The 15,859-nt window shown below is 44.2% G+C and overlaps 1 long non-coding RNA gene across 2 annotated transcripts; it reads left to right on the forward strand.

The window, feature by feature from the left end:
• Nucleotides 1–443: 443 nt before the first annotated feature.
• LOC144586556 (uncharacterized) lies at nt 444–15,565 on the forward strand. Of its 2 annotated transcripts, none has more exons than XR_013541435.1 (2): nt 444–11,885; nt 12,827–15,565. It is a non-coding gene; the product is annotated as an uncharacterized LOC144586556 (long non-coding RNA). The 2 variants fall into 2 exon arrangements; XR_013541434.1 differs by having other exon boundaries at nt 12,843–15,565.
• The last annotated feature ends 294 nt before the right edge of the window (nt 15,566–15,859 follow it).

Genomic DNA, 15,859 nt, shown 5'->3' on the forward strand with positions numbered 1-15,859 from the left:
AATCAGGTGAATAAAATAAAGTAACGTGGCTTATTCTCACACACACAAGCATACAGTTTGGTTCACCTAGAACCTTTAACTTAAAGCACAGACCCTGAACCCATCAGTTCTGGCTAACCCACAGACACCTGAACTTATCAGGTTGGTACTCTGACACACAGTAGTACCCTGTCAGACACCCAGACTCCCACAACAGCTTCTTCTTCCCCAGCTGCTGCTTCGTCCCAACCCAGTGTCTCACAGTCTGTCTCAGCGTCTACTCTTCACCACACAGGCATCACATATTTATACAGTACAGCCCCTCCTCCTGATGTCCCGCCTTCCACTCCCCATAGGATGGAACTTTCCCTCCAAACCCATGACAGACAGGTAACATCAGTGCTGTTATGTAACAGGTAGTTTGTTTTGTCCCAGTTTCACATGTGTCAAGCACAGAAGTAAATTAGTTTGCCCTCAGTTACAGGGGCAGCTGGCATCGAGATAGTCTGGTTTGCCCCCAAGACCAGAGACAGCTGGCATAGAAATAGTTTGGTTTGCCCCCCATTTCCAATGCGGTTGGCACAGAAGTCCTTTGTTTGCCCCCAGTTTCAGAGGAGGCTGGAATAGACATTGTTTGGTTTGTTGTGGTTTCAGAGGTGGCTGGCATAGAGGTAGTTTGGTTTGCCCCCAGTTTCATAGGCAGCTGGTATAGACATAGTTTGGTTTGCCTCCCCTTTCAGATGTGCCAATCATAGAGGTATATTGGTTTGCCATCAGTTTCAGGGGCAGTTGGAATAGATGGAATTTTTAGTCTGTCCCAGTTTCAGAGGCGTCTGGCATAGAGGTAGTTTAGTTTGCTGACTTTTTTCTGAGGTGAGTGGAATAGAAGTCGTTTGGTGTGCCCCCAGTTTCAGAGGTGGCTGGAATACATGTAGTTTTAGTTTGCCCCAGTACCAGAGGCAGCTGGAATAGAGGTAGTTTGATTTGCCCCCTCTTTCAGAGGTGGCTGGCATATATGTAGTTTCAGAGGCAGCTGGGAAAAAATGTAGGCTTTGTTTGTTCCAGTTTCAGAGGCAGCTGGATTACATGTAATTTAGTTTGTCCCCAGTTTCAGATATGTCAGGCATGGAAGTAAATTGGATTGCCTTCAGTTTCAGAGGTGGCTAGCACAGAGATATTTTGGTTTGCCCCCAATTTCAGAGGTGCCTGGCATATATGTAATTTTGTTTGCCCCCAGTTTCAGAGGCAGTTGTTATGAATGTAGTTTGGTTCACCCCCAGTTTCAAAGGAGGTTGGTATAGAGGTAGTTTAGTATGCCCCCAGTTTTAGAGGCAAATTGCATAGAGGTAGTTTAGTTTTCCAACTGGCTTCAGAGGCAGCTGGAATACACATAGTTTGGTTTGCCCCCATTTTCAGAGATGTCCAGCACAGACCTAGTTTGATTTCCCTCCCCAGTTTCAGAGGCAGCAGGAATACATGTAGTTTTCGTTTACCCCAGTTTCAGAGGAGCCTGGAATAGAGGTAGTTTGGTTGGCCTCCAGTTTCAGTGGCAGCTGGCAGAGAGGTTTGTTTGGTTTGCTCCCAGTTTCAGCGACTGCTGGAATACACATAATGTAGTTTGCCCCCAGTTTCATATGTGCCAAGCATAGAAGTAAATTGGCTTGCCCTCAGTTACAGAGGCAGCTAGCATCGAGGTAATCTGGTTTGCCCCAGGTCCAGAGACAGCTGGCATAAGACGTAGTTTGGTTTGCCCCTACATTTCAGACATGGTTGTCATGGAGATTGTTTGGTTTGCCCTCAATTTCAGAGGCTGCCAGAAGTCATGTAGAGTAGTTTGCCCCCAGTTTCAGAGGTGGTTGAAATAGATGTAGTTTGGTTTGCCCCCAGTTTCAGAGGAAGGTGGAGTACGCATAGTTTAGTTTGCCTCAGTTTCAGAAGTGGCTGGCATAGAGATAGCCTGGTTTGCCCTGAGTGGCTGGCATAGTGGTAGTTTGATTTGCTCCCAGTTTCAGGGGTGGCTGGAATAAAGGAAGTTGTGTGATCCCAGGTTGGAAAGATTACTGGAAGAGAGGTAGTTTTGTGCCCTGGTTGTCACAGCTTGTTTGCTGAGATGTAGTTTTGTGCCCTGGGCAGCACAAAATGCAGGCAGAGAGGTGAGAGGTGGTTTTGTCCACCTGGATGACACAGAATGCTTGCAGAGAGGTAGGTCTGTGCCCTGAGTTGCACAGGTTGTTGGGAGAGAGGTAACTTTAATCCCTTTAATGACACAGATAGCTTGCAGTGAGATAGTTTTGTGCTCTTGGTAGCACAGGTTGCTTGCAGAGAGGTAGGTCTGTGTCCCAGAGTGGCAAGGATTGCCTGCAGATAGGTAGTTTTGTTGCCTGAGTTGCACAGGTTGCTGGGAGATAGTGGTTTTGTGCCCTGGGTAGCACAGAGGTGATTTGGTCAGCCTGGATGTCAGAGGGGGCAGGCAGAGAGGCGGTTTGGTGTTCTGGGTGGCACAGGTGGGAGGTAAGCAGGCACACTGACTTCCCGGAGCGGCAGTAATACCAGGGAGGGTGAAGGGATTGACAGAGTTTGACTACTGCAATGCCCCCTCTATGTGGAGCTGCCCTTGGGACTGCTACAGATATTGCAATGGGTCCAGAACACAGCAGCCAGATCATTGAGTGGGACAAGGAAATACCAACACATCATACCCCAGCCTGGCCACCTTACACTGGCTTCCTCTTCACTTCCGTACCAGTTTCAAGGTAATGGTACTAACCTATAAGGCCCTAAACCAGGGGTCAGGGAACTTTTTTACCTTTTACCCCAAAATGTTTTTATATACGCCGACATTACCCCCTCGATTTGAAAGGAAGGAAATGATACATTATTTGAATTCTAAATCTTACTAAATCTACACAGGCTGTTTACCGAACTAGCAGGATGCACCAAATTTAATAAAGATGTGCACTATTTTTCCTGGAACACATTGCACACCAGCCATAGGGTGGTATGGGGAGTAGTAAGGTGTCCAACATACCTAGCAAGTTGCATTAAAATTTTGCTAGCTTGTAGAGGATTTAATCATCATTAACGGCTGCCAGAGTGGAGCTAGCAATGACGTGTTTGCTAGAGACTTCTGAGTTGGGGGGGTGGGTTTCCTACCACTTTCATCATTCTGTGTGTGGTGCACAAAAAGGAACAAACCAAAGTAAAGGTCATGTCACCCACCCTGGTGCCATAGCCCAACATCAAAGGACCAGTGCACTTTTTATCATCATCAATGGAAAACTCAGCAGTGGACAGACGATTTGAAAAGATCAGTTTACATCCCAGTCCCAAAGAAGGGCAGTGCCAAAGAATGCTCCAACTACCATACAATTGCACTCATTTCACACGCTAGCAAGGTTATGCTCAAAATCCTACAAAGTAGACTTCAGCAATATGTGGACCGAGAACTCCCAGAAGTACAAGCTGGATTTTGAAGGGGCAGATGAACTAGAGACCAAAATGCTAACATGCGCTGGATTACAGAGAAAGCCAGAGAGTTCCACAAAAACATCGACTTCTGCTTCATTGACTATGCAAGTTCTTAAAGAAATGGGAGTGCCTGGCCACTTTATCTATCTCCTGAGAAATCTATATGTGGGACAGGAAGCAAAAGTTAGAACTGGATATGGAACAACTAATTGGTTCAAAATTGGGAAAGGAGTACAACAAGGCTGTATTTTTAACTTATATTCAGAATACATCATGCAAAAGGCTGGACTGGATGAATCCCAAACTGGAATTAAGACTGCCAGAAGAAATATCAACAACCTCCGATATGCAGATGATACCACTCTGATGGCAGAAAGTGAGGAGGAATTAAAGAACCTCTTAATGAGAGTGAAAGAGGAGAGCACCAAAAATGGTCTGAAGCTCAACATCAAAAAAACTAAGATCATGGCCACTGGTCCCATCACCTCCTGGCAAATAGAAGGGGAAGATATGGAGGCAGTGACAGATTTTACCTTCTTAGGCTCCATGATCACCGCAGATGGTGACAGCAGCCACAAAATTAAAAGGTGCCTGCTTCTTGGGAGGAAAGTGATGACAAACCTAGACAGCATCTTAAAAAGCAGAGACATCACCTTGCCAACAAAGGTCCATATAGTGAGAGCTATGGTTTTTCCAGTTGCGATGTATGGAAGTGAGAGCTAGACCATAAAGAAGGCTGACCGCAGAAGAATTGATGCTTTTGAACTGTGGCACTGGAGGAGGCTCTTGAGAGTCCCCTGGACTGCAAGGAGAACAAACCTATCCATTCTGAAGGAAATCAAACCTGAGTGCTCACTGGAAGGACAGATCCTGTAGCTGAGGCTCCAATACTTTGGCCATCTCATGAGAAGAGAAGCCTCCCTGGAAAAGACCCTGATGCTGGGAAAGTGTGAAGGCAAGAGGAGAAGGGGAGGACAGAGGATGAGGTGGTTGGACAGTGTCATTGAAGCAACCAAGATGAATTTGACCAAACTCCGGGAGGCAGTGGAAGACAGGAGGGCCTGGCATGCTCTGGTCCATGGGGTCACGAAGAGTCAGACGCGGCTTAACGACTAAACAACAACAATCTGTAAGAATAGTTTCTAAGAGGAAATGATATAGTGAGAAGCAGCTGCTGGAGATTGGATTTTTGTAATTCCAGGGTTTCCAGTCTCAGAAGTCACCTAAAATCCTCCAGGCACATGCCTGGGATTGGGACAGGAGAAATCAAAGGGTAAAAGAGGTGTCTTGCTACTCCATGCTGTGCTTATACCAACATGGACTTGATGTCCTGGAATTACAATATCCTCTCCCTGGCAGCTGCTGCTCTAAGCAGCACAGAAGCCTTGTCTTTAGGTAAAACATTGTTATTCAAGTACAACAGAAAAATACCTCTGGCTACCTCATACAGTTAATACCTGATATTACCTTGGCAATTGCTACATTATTTGCATAAGCATACGATGTTGTACCTACACTACCCTCAGTAGTAACTAATTGCAAATAACATCTTCCTCTGGAGCTTATTGTGCTACAATTTGCAAGTGACTCAACCAATCTTAGAAGAGTTTCTTTGAAGTATAGACAGTGATTCCTTCCTGAGCTTCTCCTGCTTTTTTGACTCGCCATCCTTCCGCATTTTTATTTATTTATTTATTTTATTTATTTTTGGACTTATATACCGCCCCATAGCGCTACAAGCACTCTCTGGGTGGTTTACAATTTTAATTATACAGGCTACACATTGCCCCCCCCAGCAAGCTGGGTACTCATTTTACCGACCTCGGAAGGACAGAAGGCTGAGTCAACCTTGAGACGGCTACCTGGGATTTGAACCCCAGGTCATGAGCACAGTTTTAGCTGCAGTACAGCGTTTTAACCACTGTGCCACGAGGCTCTTTGCACTGTTCCTCTCTCTTATCACTTGCATGTATTTCTTCTCAATGGAAGACTCTAGGATAAAATGAGGAACCTGATCATCCCATGGCTCAAGATAATCAAGGCTGAACTGCTGCTCTTAACAGTCTATTTAACAATAATTAGCAGATGCCAGGATTAGAGTTTGAGAAACTTCCTTTTTTATATACTACAGCTCTGAGAATTCTGCAGTCAGCATAGCCAATGGCTGGAGGATTCTGGAAGCCATTGTCCAAAACAGCAACTTCCCCAAGCTCTGGCCAGGATTGGACCTGACTTAATCTTTGCTGCATAGGCTAGTTGCTAGGTAAACAAGAAGGCACCTTTGCCATGCTCAGCTCCTGATTTATTTTAATTTTTCTGGCCAATGGTAGTTGCTAAACTAATGTTGTTAGCTGCCTAGAATGGTCCTGACCCAACCAGATAGGTGGGATATAAATAAAATAAATAAAATAAATAAATAAAATAATAATGAAGAGGAATCTCAAACACAGAATTGTATTTAGTGATGTTATTCTGCTAGGATAAAGTGCCCATTGCTTTTGGAAAATGGCGTTTAGACCCACACAAGTCCTAGATTTAATACTTTGATTCCGTTTGCACAAATGTTTACACTAGCATTTGTACAAATACTCATTCAGGTAGCTTTGGGTTGAACTGATATGGTACCCTTGTTTCACTAACACATGCAGAACTATGAGTAAAACTCTGGTGCCTCTCGCACCTTTTCCGCTAACCTAAAGTTGGTTAGACCCATTATCTCCCTGAATAAACATGTACATTTTAGGGGATGATTACGCTGAAGAGTAATTCAACCTTTCCCATGAAAATAAACAGGTTTCTTTGCCCAAATTATCCCGAATAAGCACACAAGACCAGGTGAATGGGTTAAACATGGGCCACACTTTATTGGAATTCATTTCCATTTACATGAACATTGCCAATCCTTTGGCAAAGGGGTGCTGCTGCTGTAGTGCGGATTCAAATTCCCACTTGGATTCTAGGTTGACCCTTGACCAGCCAATGGGCTGGGTTCAGGCCTCAGTTAATCCCCTTTTATTACCAAGGGATAACTGGCGGCCTCCAATTTTCCCCGGAACCCCTTTCCTCTCTCTCTGTGCCTTCTGTGGGTCTGGGTGCATTCTCAGCGCATCTTTCCTCCCAGAACTGCACTCGCCTGATCAGCAGCTCTGTCAGTCCAGATGCACTTCGATTTTGGTGTCTTTACCATATAATCCAAGATGCCATACCTTTTGAATCTGCACTACCCGCCCCATGTGACTGGATTATACTGCCACCCCTAATTATGCCTTTGCTCCTGCTCCAGTGTGGGACAGGCGAAAAATCCCCATCTCCGCCAGCCAATCAGGAGATGGGTCAAAAATTCCTATCCGGCCCCCAGTGGGCGACCAGCTAGTCTTGCACTAGAAATTAGGGCGGGCGGGCGGGCGGGCTGCCGACTGAATATGGCCGAAGGCAGACAATGGGGTGCATGCCCCTTAAAAGCCTTTTATTGCCTGTGCCCCTCGATTGTTCTCGTGAACTACCTACAATGTTGCATAGCTATCCAGGCAAGTCCGCAAAGCCCCGCCCTGATTGCGAGGGTCCCTCTGGTACCCCTAATCGGTGGGTACACTCTCAGCAGTCATTCATCATAGAAAGAACACTTTCTTTACAATGGAAAATGTGGCACTGAGACATTTAGCTTTGTTGCTCTGAGCATTTGCATGAGTTGGTGAACTTCAACATTGATATTAATTCAGAAACTGTATATTGAAGAAGAGGGCTTTAAGCACACAATGCTGTAAAAACAGAATCACTTGCATTCAGCTCCAGCCAGCAAAGACGCAATGGGAGGAAAATGCTAGAAGTTAAATGTGAAAGGTATCTTCAGAGTACTGAACTTCAAATATAAATTATAAAAGAAATACAGAGTGAGACAATGTTACACATGCAGAGAAAGAGCCTGGCTGTAAGACTTCCTTCATCAGTGCATCACATGCTTGTTTCCAGCTTTAAATAATCCAAAGCATGCTGGGAAATGTAATGTGTTAGGATAATCCTTTCACAAAAGGTAAGTTTAGCTTTCAACCATACAGGAAGTATAAGCCAGAGCAAAAATGATCTGGTGGGAGGGTGTGCCTGTTTTTAAAACTGTGGTGAAAGAAAGCAGGCCATTATGTAGCACATGATTTTTTTTTAAAGTACAGCTACTTACTTATACAAGAACCAACTCTTTACAAGCACTGGGGAAGGGGAAAAAGATCCCACAGTAAGCGCATTGGGCTTCACACATCTGAGAGAATGGCACATAAAACAGAACACAAACAGGAATTTAAAGAGAACAGCATTTAATTAATTGGTTAAGAGACATTTCTTAGCTTTAGACCATCAAACGAACTTCATTTTCAGCTTGTACTTCAAATTACCTGAGAGACTTATCTACTGAAGGCAGACCTAATCGGAACAAATGGTAAAAGCTCTCAGGACTTCAAAAGCTGATATACAAAAATGGCTGGAATTTAAATGCTAGCCAGCAATGACTATACCGCATAAACCTTTCAAAACACAAATTAACTCATTTACTATGTTTTAGATAACCATAGTTATCTAAGTGCCATAGTTACCACTCTCTTTTAAAGAAATTTCCCATGCTTACTTAAAACCTTAATTTTTTTAAAAAAAAATCTTACCTGAAGATTAAAAGCTGAGATGTTACCAGAGTTGCTGCCATTTTACAGAGTCCCATTTTCTTCTGTCCCTGTTAACTATATTATTCCAAAATGACATTTTCTACCTTAAACAAACATTCTTCCCTGGAGGATTCAACTGGTTCCTAATTTAAAAAACAAATAAATCCCCAGACCCTTAAGTAATTCTTGCGACCATTCCAAAAAGTTAGTTAACACACTCATTTTATTTAAAAAAGGTTATACTTTTCTAGATTCTTTTTAAGGACAATTTCACATGGAACTGGTCTGAGACCATTGACTATAGTGGGGCAAATGCATGTACTGTATAAGTCTGCACTGTATTTTAAAAGCACCTCTATTGATGTATTAAAAACACTCAAATTATCTATTCTATATCTTAACAACAGGGAACACATTGGTTGTATTCTGTTTGGTGGTGCTTCTAGTTGTAAGGAAGCTTCTTAGTGTGTTCAGCTGCTCATACTTAATAGCCCTTCTTTGGACCTTTAGTGCTACCTGCACAGAGGTCTTTAAAGGTGCTGGGTGTTGGGGGCTATCACAGTATGGTTATATGCCTTTCTCTCCCTCCCCTAGCCTTTTTGTCAGCAGATTGAATTCCTAAATGATAAAATAGTGATGATGGGGAAATCATACTCTAAGAAAAGGGAAAGAACCTAATAGTTAAATTGCCCCTGGAGAATTTCTGGCAGCTGACCAGTGCAATTGTTAAGGTCAACTAGGTGGTAGAAATAATTAAATATCCCATTTGCACATCCTTTGGGTTGTCACATATTATTTGAATGCAGCTATAGAAGCTTTTTCTGAACCTGGGCTTCTTGGATATAAAAAGGTCAGTGCCTTTTATAACCGAGTAGTGCAGTGGTTTAGGTGTCTGTCTGTGGAGCCAGAGGTTGGAAATTCAATTTCCCACTGTGCATCCTAGGAAAACAGTCAGCTTGCCTTGGGCGAGATGCACAGTCCCAGGGCACCCCCAGAAGAAGGAACAGTAAACCACTTCTGAGTATTCTCTATCTGGAAAACCCTGAAAAGAGTCGTCATAAGTCATAATTGACTTGATGGCACATTATTATTATTATTAAATATTGCTTTACTAAATTTATTTATTTATTTATTAGATTTCTATCCCACCCTTTTAGACAAAGTCTACAAATTTTCATGTGTGGAAAGAATCATTTAACTGTTTAAGCCTAGGGCTGTATGTAGTCTTTATATTCATAAAAAGCAGAAAAGAAAAAGAAAAGTGTGCTGCTTATATACTGCCCCATAACGCTTCAAGCACTCTTTGGGCAGTTTATTAAGGGGATGTTGAATCTGAAAACCCACATCCCCTTATGAAAGGGGGCCTACGGTCATGATCTGAATTTGGGGCTGGCCTTACACCAGCCCCAGATCTCTTGATGGTGAGTTCCCATAATGTCAGGGTATACCCAGAGCCCAGAGTTAAGGTATATCAGACATTTGTAAGGCCCCAGCTGTCACCTTCCAAAACTGAAATTTAGTTAAAGGTGACTCATCCTTATGTTGAAACAACTCCCCTTGGCTCTCCCCTCACAATGAGAAATATTCCTTCATTGCTCCTAATGGGCGTAACTCTACTAATCCACACGTCCCTAGAGAAACCACTTCTCCTTACCTCGTTGGTCTGTTTGCAGCAAATGTAGGGCCACACAGTCTTCAAAGACTGTGGCATCAGACAGCTGCAAAGCAGACCTCAAAGCATCCCCCCTTGAGGCAGCCACCAGTTCACTCACCCTGAATGCTCCAAAAATGCCACAAGTGTAGCTGCCTTGGACAGGCTAGCCTCATATGCATCCTTGCATCAATCACAGTGACAGATAATCTCTCCTTACCACAACAATACACCCACAACAAAAACACACTGATCACCATAATCACCTGTCTCCTGAAAAGGACAAAAGCCCATCTCACAGCCCTAAATACTCAACTCCCAAGCAATAACCATCAGAACACGGCCAAAGAGCCCAAAAAACCCACCACAACAATTACAATTATACCTGATTAAATATGTGGAAAGCCTTTTGGGACTTTGGAACATTGTACCGAGGTTGGAACTGTACAAATACTGAGGTGGAAAGCCAGAGATTTTTCCTAGCTTCGATTTGATATGTGAAACACTCTTTGAGATTCTGGAACATCGTAATGAGTTTGGAACTGTAGAAATCTTGAGGTCTGAAATCCTGTGATTGTTTTTAGCTTGGATGTACTCTCTGGAGTGTGTGGGACTCTGGTAATAGAGGTCGAGAGACATAACAATTCTGCTAGGCTGTGTGTGGGTTCCAGAAAGACCAGCACCCCAGACCTGAGAAGATGGAGAAATCGCAAGGGAAAATGGGATGGTGAGCCTGATACAAATCTACAAAACACTGCAAGAGTTCAAATTTCTATATCAGTAAGAAACCACAGACGTGGAAAACATTCTAAATGTGGACTTGTTTGTTCAGATAGAAAAAAAGAAAGAAGGCTGACTATAACCAGTTCTCCAGACAAGAAAGTGGAAGAAGGCTAGCTGAAACCAAGTCTGTGGCAGATGGAACAAACTGTACACATGAAAGGAAGAATTCCTGCATGGCAACAGATTCTATCTGCCCAGGAAACCAGAGTCTGACCCCTGCTTGCCCACAAGGGAGTTCTATGCCTATAAGAAGGAAGATACAGGTGGGCTTTGGAACAGTGCTGGAATGAACCCCATCACCCTTTCTGAAGACTCTTCACCAACCAGAGAAGGGCCTTTTTGGATGAGTATCATGTGTGAATGGGAAGTATGAATGAGAGGCCTCTTGGTACCTTTTGTCTTATATCCTATGTCTTATGTCTCATCAATAAGTTTTACATGAATAGTGCTTAACCCAAAATTATTGGTGTATGGTCTTCTTGTCAGTAGTCTGGCTGGGCTCTCTCTCTCTCCTCTCATGGTCTTTCTCCCCAGGATATAAAGAACAATAACTCATTTGGGGTAACAACCTTATCTGGATATTCCCCCAGCCATTCTCCTAAAGCTGACAATTTAACTGGACTCAGGCCCCTTATGGAGTATTTCCAGGTCCAGCAGGGGGCTTTATCCCATCTCTGGATTCCCTACCACTTGCCACTGATTTTTCCCAGGAACAGTACACAGATGCATGAGGACCTTCAGGAATTAAACTCCCAGTAGACCAGGCAGGGTTGAACCACTGGCCCGGTAATGTGTGGGGAGTTGATCCATAAGAGGCCCTTTGTACCAAGTGGCCACTATCAAAGTGTTCACCCAAGACCATCTGGTGTCATGGTGTGCACATTATGCTGCACATCCCAGCATATGTGGCTGCACACATACGGAACCCCTCATCATAGATCAGCCACGTGTGACCAAGGAAATCCGTATAGGCCCTGTATGTCAAATTGAGATAGTGAAATAGGGAAAATGTTCAGTCCAGTTGAGTCTTAACTACTGTTCCTGCGTAAATAATGTAACCTGGCAGTCAGTTGGTGCAGCACCTGTCCAGCTTACACTGCCTGAATTTCTCCCACTCTATTTCCTCCTCCTTTTCTGAACCTTTCTTCTCTACTTCTATATTCAGGAGCTTGAAGACATCTACAATCTCTCTCCTTCATATCTTCTCTACTGTTGCCGGGAAAAGATGGTCGTCCAATGGTAGATATTGCTTACCACTTGGGAGAGCATGCTGTGCCACAGAATTATATCCCGTATTCAGAACAAGAGGGTGTGTCTCTGCTCTTGAGAGCTGAGGATCCCAGGTGTCTGACCAGGTAATGGCCACTGTAGACATGGAGCGGTCCAAGGTTTTTCCCCTTGGACCCTGCTCCCACCACTTGGCATGCTGGCCTCAGCTGAGGCATAGTAAGTCTGCCTAACAGCTGGTGTCCAGGCGGGGCAACCAGGGCCCATGGCAATAAGCCCAGTCCCACTGATGCGTCTGGTGCAGGTTCAGACTCACTTGGAACAGCTAATCCGGAGGCTGCTACTACTTGGCTGCTGGGTCCCGAGTGGCCCAGTGCTCTGACTCTCACTGCCTAGTCCTTACCCTCTGTCTGCCCAGTCACCAGCTGAGCGCCCACCTCCTCTGTTTGCATCTCTTCCTCCACCATCATTGTCTGGGTACCATTGGTTGCCTGGTGAGCATGCTCAGTCACTGCATTCTGATGCTGTGAGGCAGCCTCCATAGTGACCCCACAACTCCTGGAAATGCTGGCACATTCACTCTCTAAGACAGCAATACGAGACAACATGACATTACCCAACTGCTTGAGTTCTTCTAACTTACGGGCCTTTGAGTCCCTGCTAGACCTCCATGTTGTGCCTGCACCTGCCACTTCTCTGACTAATGCCCTTTCACTTTCCAACCTGCTCAGCTTGTCCAGGATATTTTATTATTTATTTATTTATTCGATTTTTACTCCACCCCTCTAGACAATGTCTACTCGGGGCGGCTTACATCAGTGGATAGCCCCATAGCCTGGCAAATCTTACTCATATGAGGAGGGGGGTAGCTGCTTGCCTTGTGCTTAGCTGGTTGTTTTCCCTTTTTATTTCCTTGGCCTTTTCTGGGCTCCACTTTACCCAGTCCTAGTTATTTAAAAAATAATTTTTATTTATTTATTTGATTTATACCCCGCCTATCTGGACTACTCATCCACTCTTTGTGTTTTCTTTCTTTCTTTTGAATCACATGCCACACCCCACCGGCTAGCTCCTCCCCATGCTAGAACCCTGTCATGAGTGCATCCGAAGACCTGGAACCAGAAGGGTTAACTGAGGCTGAAGAGAATGCTGAGAGATCAGAAACACCTGATTCTGATTCCACACCAGATTCTCCTTCCACAGCAGACAAACTTCGGGCCAGGCTTCGGGAAAGACTTAGGACAAGGAGATCAGAGGATCGCTCGAAGGCTGTCCACAGAAACCTACGTTCATGTAGTCCTGAGTATTAACAGGATAGAAAGCTTTCCAGCAGCTCAAGGAGCTGTTTTACTATAAAACAGCTCCCAGTGAAGCCAGAAATTCTGTGGAAGCAAAGAGTCAAAACCTTGGCTTGCATCCACGCTTCTTGAACCATGTTCCTGACTCTGAACTCTGGACTCTGTCCCTGGACTACGCTGCTATTGGACTTTGGACTCTGACCCTGGACTACGCTGTGTATTGGACTCTGGACTTTGACGCTGGACTTCATTCTGTGAGTTGATTTATGGACATTGGCTTTGCATTCTTGGTATTCTTGACCCTGGACTGGTTTATCGGACTTCGGCTGTTGTAACCCCCGGGAACGTGACAAACCCTACGTGCGGTGTGTGGAGTCCAGGCTATGTGCCCGTCCACCCCATCACTCACCCTTCCTCCCTGCTACTTATATGTTACGGGTTTTTTATTTTTAAAACAAATTTAAAAGGGGGCTTACAAGCTCCAGGTTCAGCCAACCCCCCCACCTCTGTGCAGACAAGGGACCACTTTCCCCAACCCCTAAGCCACTGAACAGCTGTCCCTTCTGGGTCAACAGGCATGCAAGAGGCCCTGGAGTGAAATGAAGGGCTCCTTGCCTGGCCCACTGCACGCCTGCTTCCTCCAACCTCTGCGGGGACAGGGACCACCTTTCCCCCAACCCTCCAAGCCTCCAAACTGCTGGTTGCACAGCTGCACAACTCTCCATATTCCACAGGCACGCATCAGGCCCCAGGGTGAAATCGAAAGTGCCTCGCCCGGCTTGCTGCATGCCTGCTGCCTGATACATGACAATTGTGCCAGGAAGAGACAGCGTGGCAGGCAAGCAGCCTTAATAAAGGATTGCTCTCACCCTCCCCTCTTTGGCCTCCATATTGGCTTCCTGAGCTTGCCTCAGCTGAGTGGCTAGCAAGGAGCTCCCGTAACCTGCAGCCACAGCAGTGGAAACAGCCATCAGCTGTGTTGGCTGGGGTTTCTGGGAGTTGCAATCCAGGAACAGCTGGGTTGGGAACCACTGATTTACACAATGACAAAAGGCCAATTACTTAAATGATTCCCCCTCTTCAGATGGCTCTTCTGTTTTCCTGGTAGGATTTTGGTTTTAGTTTCTGAAGATCTTTCTTTCAGTCATTTCAGGAAGTCCAGCAGAGCATCAAGCATGCATTCTCTCGACTGGCTCTGGCCTGGATCAACTCCAAAGATAAATGGCCTTCTGCTGACATCAGTAACAGATAGGAGAGAACAGGAAGAGCTAAATTCCATGGAATATTGAAATCTGCTTGCTTAATCAAGGAAACAATAATAATTAGGATTGGGCAGAAGGTGTCCACCCTCTCCCTAATAAACATAGACCAATTCAGAGGCAAGCTTGTGGGGAAAAAGTGTGAGGCTGTAATAAGATTTCCATGCTAATGTAGGGTGATTTGAACATAAATTTCTTGAGGGTTGACTGATTAGCTAGCACCAAGAAGGATATTGTGGGTACTTGATATCCTGCGGGATATTCTGAAAGGAATTAGAAAATAACTGTGAAGCATTTGTAGGATTCTCAAGGTTGATAGAGAACAACTAACTGAGAATGGAGTGAGCTAGGCTATTGTTGCCACGGCAACAGAGTGAAATGGAGTTTGGGACAATTTTAAAACAGAAGCCAGCAGGCCAGCCTCAGTCCGTCATATCCAATAACAAACACCCAGGCATCTCCTGGCACTTGAAATGCAAAACAGATTTATTGTAATATATGCTTTTGTACTACATGGTCCACTTCATTAGATGTAGGCTCTTAGGAAACAACATAAATCCCCCCCTCTCTCTTTTTCTCCCAAGTCTTTTTCTCTCACACAAAGTCCTATTCAGTCCTTATCTACTTGATCATGAACAACATAATTAGAGGAGGACAACTGGCCCCTTACTCTGTGTTGTCATTTTCCCTCATATGTAAGTCCTTTTTGCAAGCAAGAACATAAGACAATCTAGCATTTTTACTCACATATAGTGCCTGCAGGACAGCAGGAGTTTATCCTTTTCAAACACATCGCTTACTATATGGAGAAAAAGGTGAAAGAAGGGGAGGGATGAACCGGTATGGTTACAGGTACAGGGATTTTAAACATTAGTATTAATTCCAATAGAGATCTGTGCCTATCTTGTAAATATTGAATCTTTGCTATCCTCCTCTCAATCCCACTGTTAACAGTTTTTTCATATTTATAGAATATTTGTCTCCTAGATTTATTTATTTATTTATTTATTTATTTATTTATTTATGTATTTATTTATTTATTTATTTATTTATTTATTTATTTATTTGAATAATCATAAAATCATAGTGAAGTAAGATGGAGCCTATAAGGTCATCTGGGTTCCCCCCCCAAGGTGCAGTATTTTGTAACTTCCAGGATATCAGCTATTCCACCCAATTTTGTGCCATCCACAAATTTCACAAGCATTCTCTGCAGTCCCCCATCTAAGTCATTAATAAAAACGTTGAAGAGCACCAGACTCAGGACTGATCCTTGCGGCACAACACTTGTTACCTCCTCCCTGTTAGAGAAGGAGCCATTAATCACCACCCTCTGAGTACGATTCTGTAGCCAATTGTGTATCCACCTGACACTTTATGTATCCAGTCCACACCTAATTAGCTTGCTAATCAGGATATCATAGGCACCTCGCCAAAAGATATAAAGTCAAGATATATTATGTCTACAGCATTCCCTCTGTCTATTGGGAGGTTACCCGATCAAAACATAATATCATATTAGTCTGGCAGGATTTGTTCTTGACA

The sequence above is a fragment of the Pogona vitticeps genome, chromosome 2 (genome assembly GCF_051106095.1).
Source record: "Pogona vitticeps strain Pit_001003342236 chromosome 2, PviZW2.1, whole genome shotgun sequence".
NCBI lineage: Eukaryota > Metazoa > Chordata > Lepidosauria > Squamata > Agamidae > Pogona > Pogona vitticeps.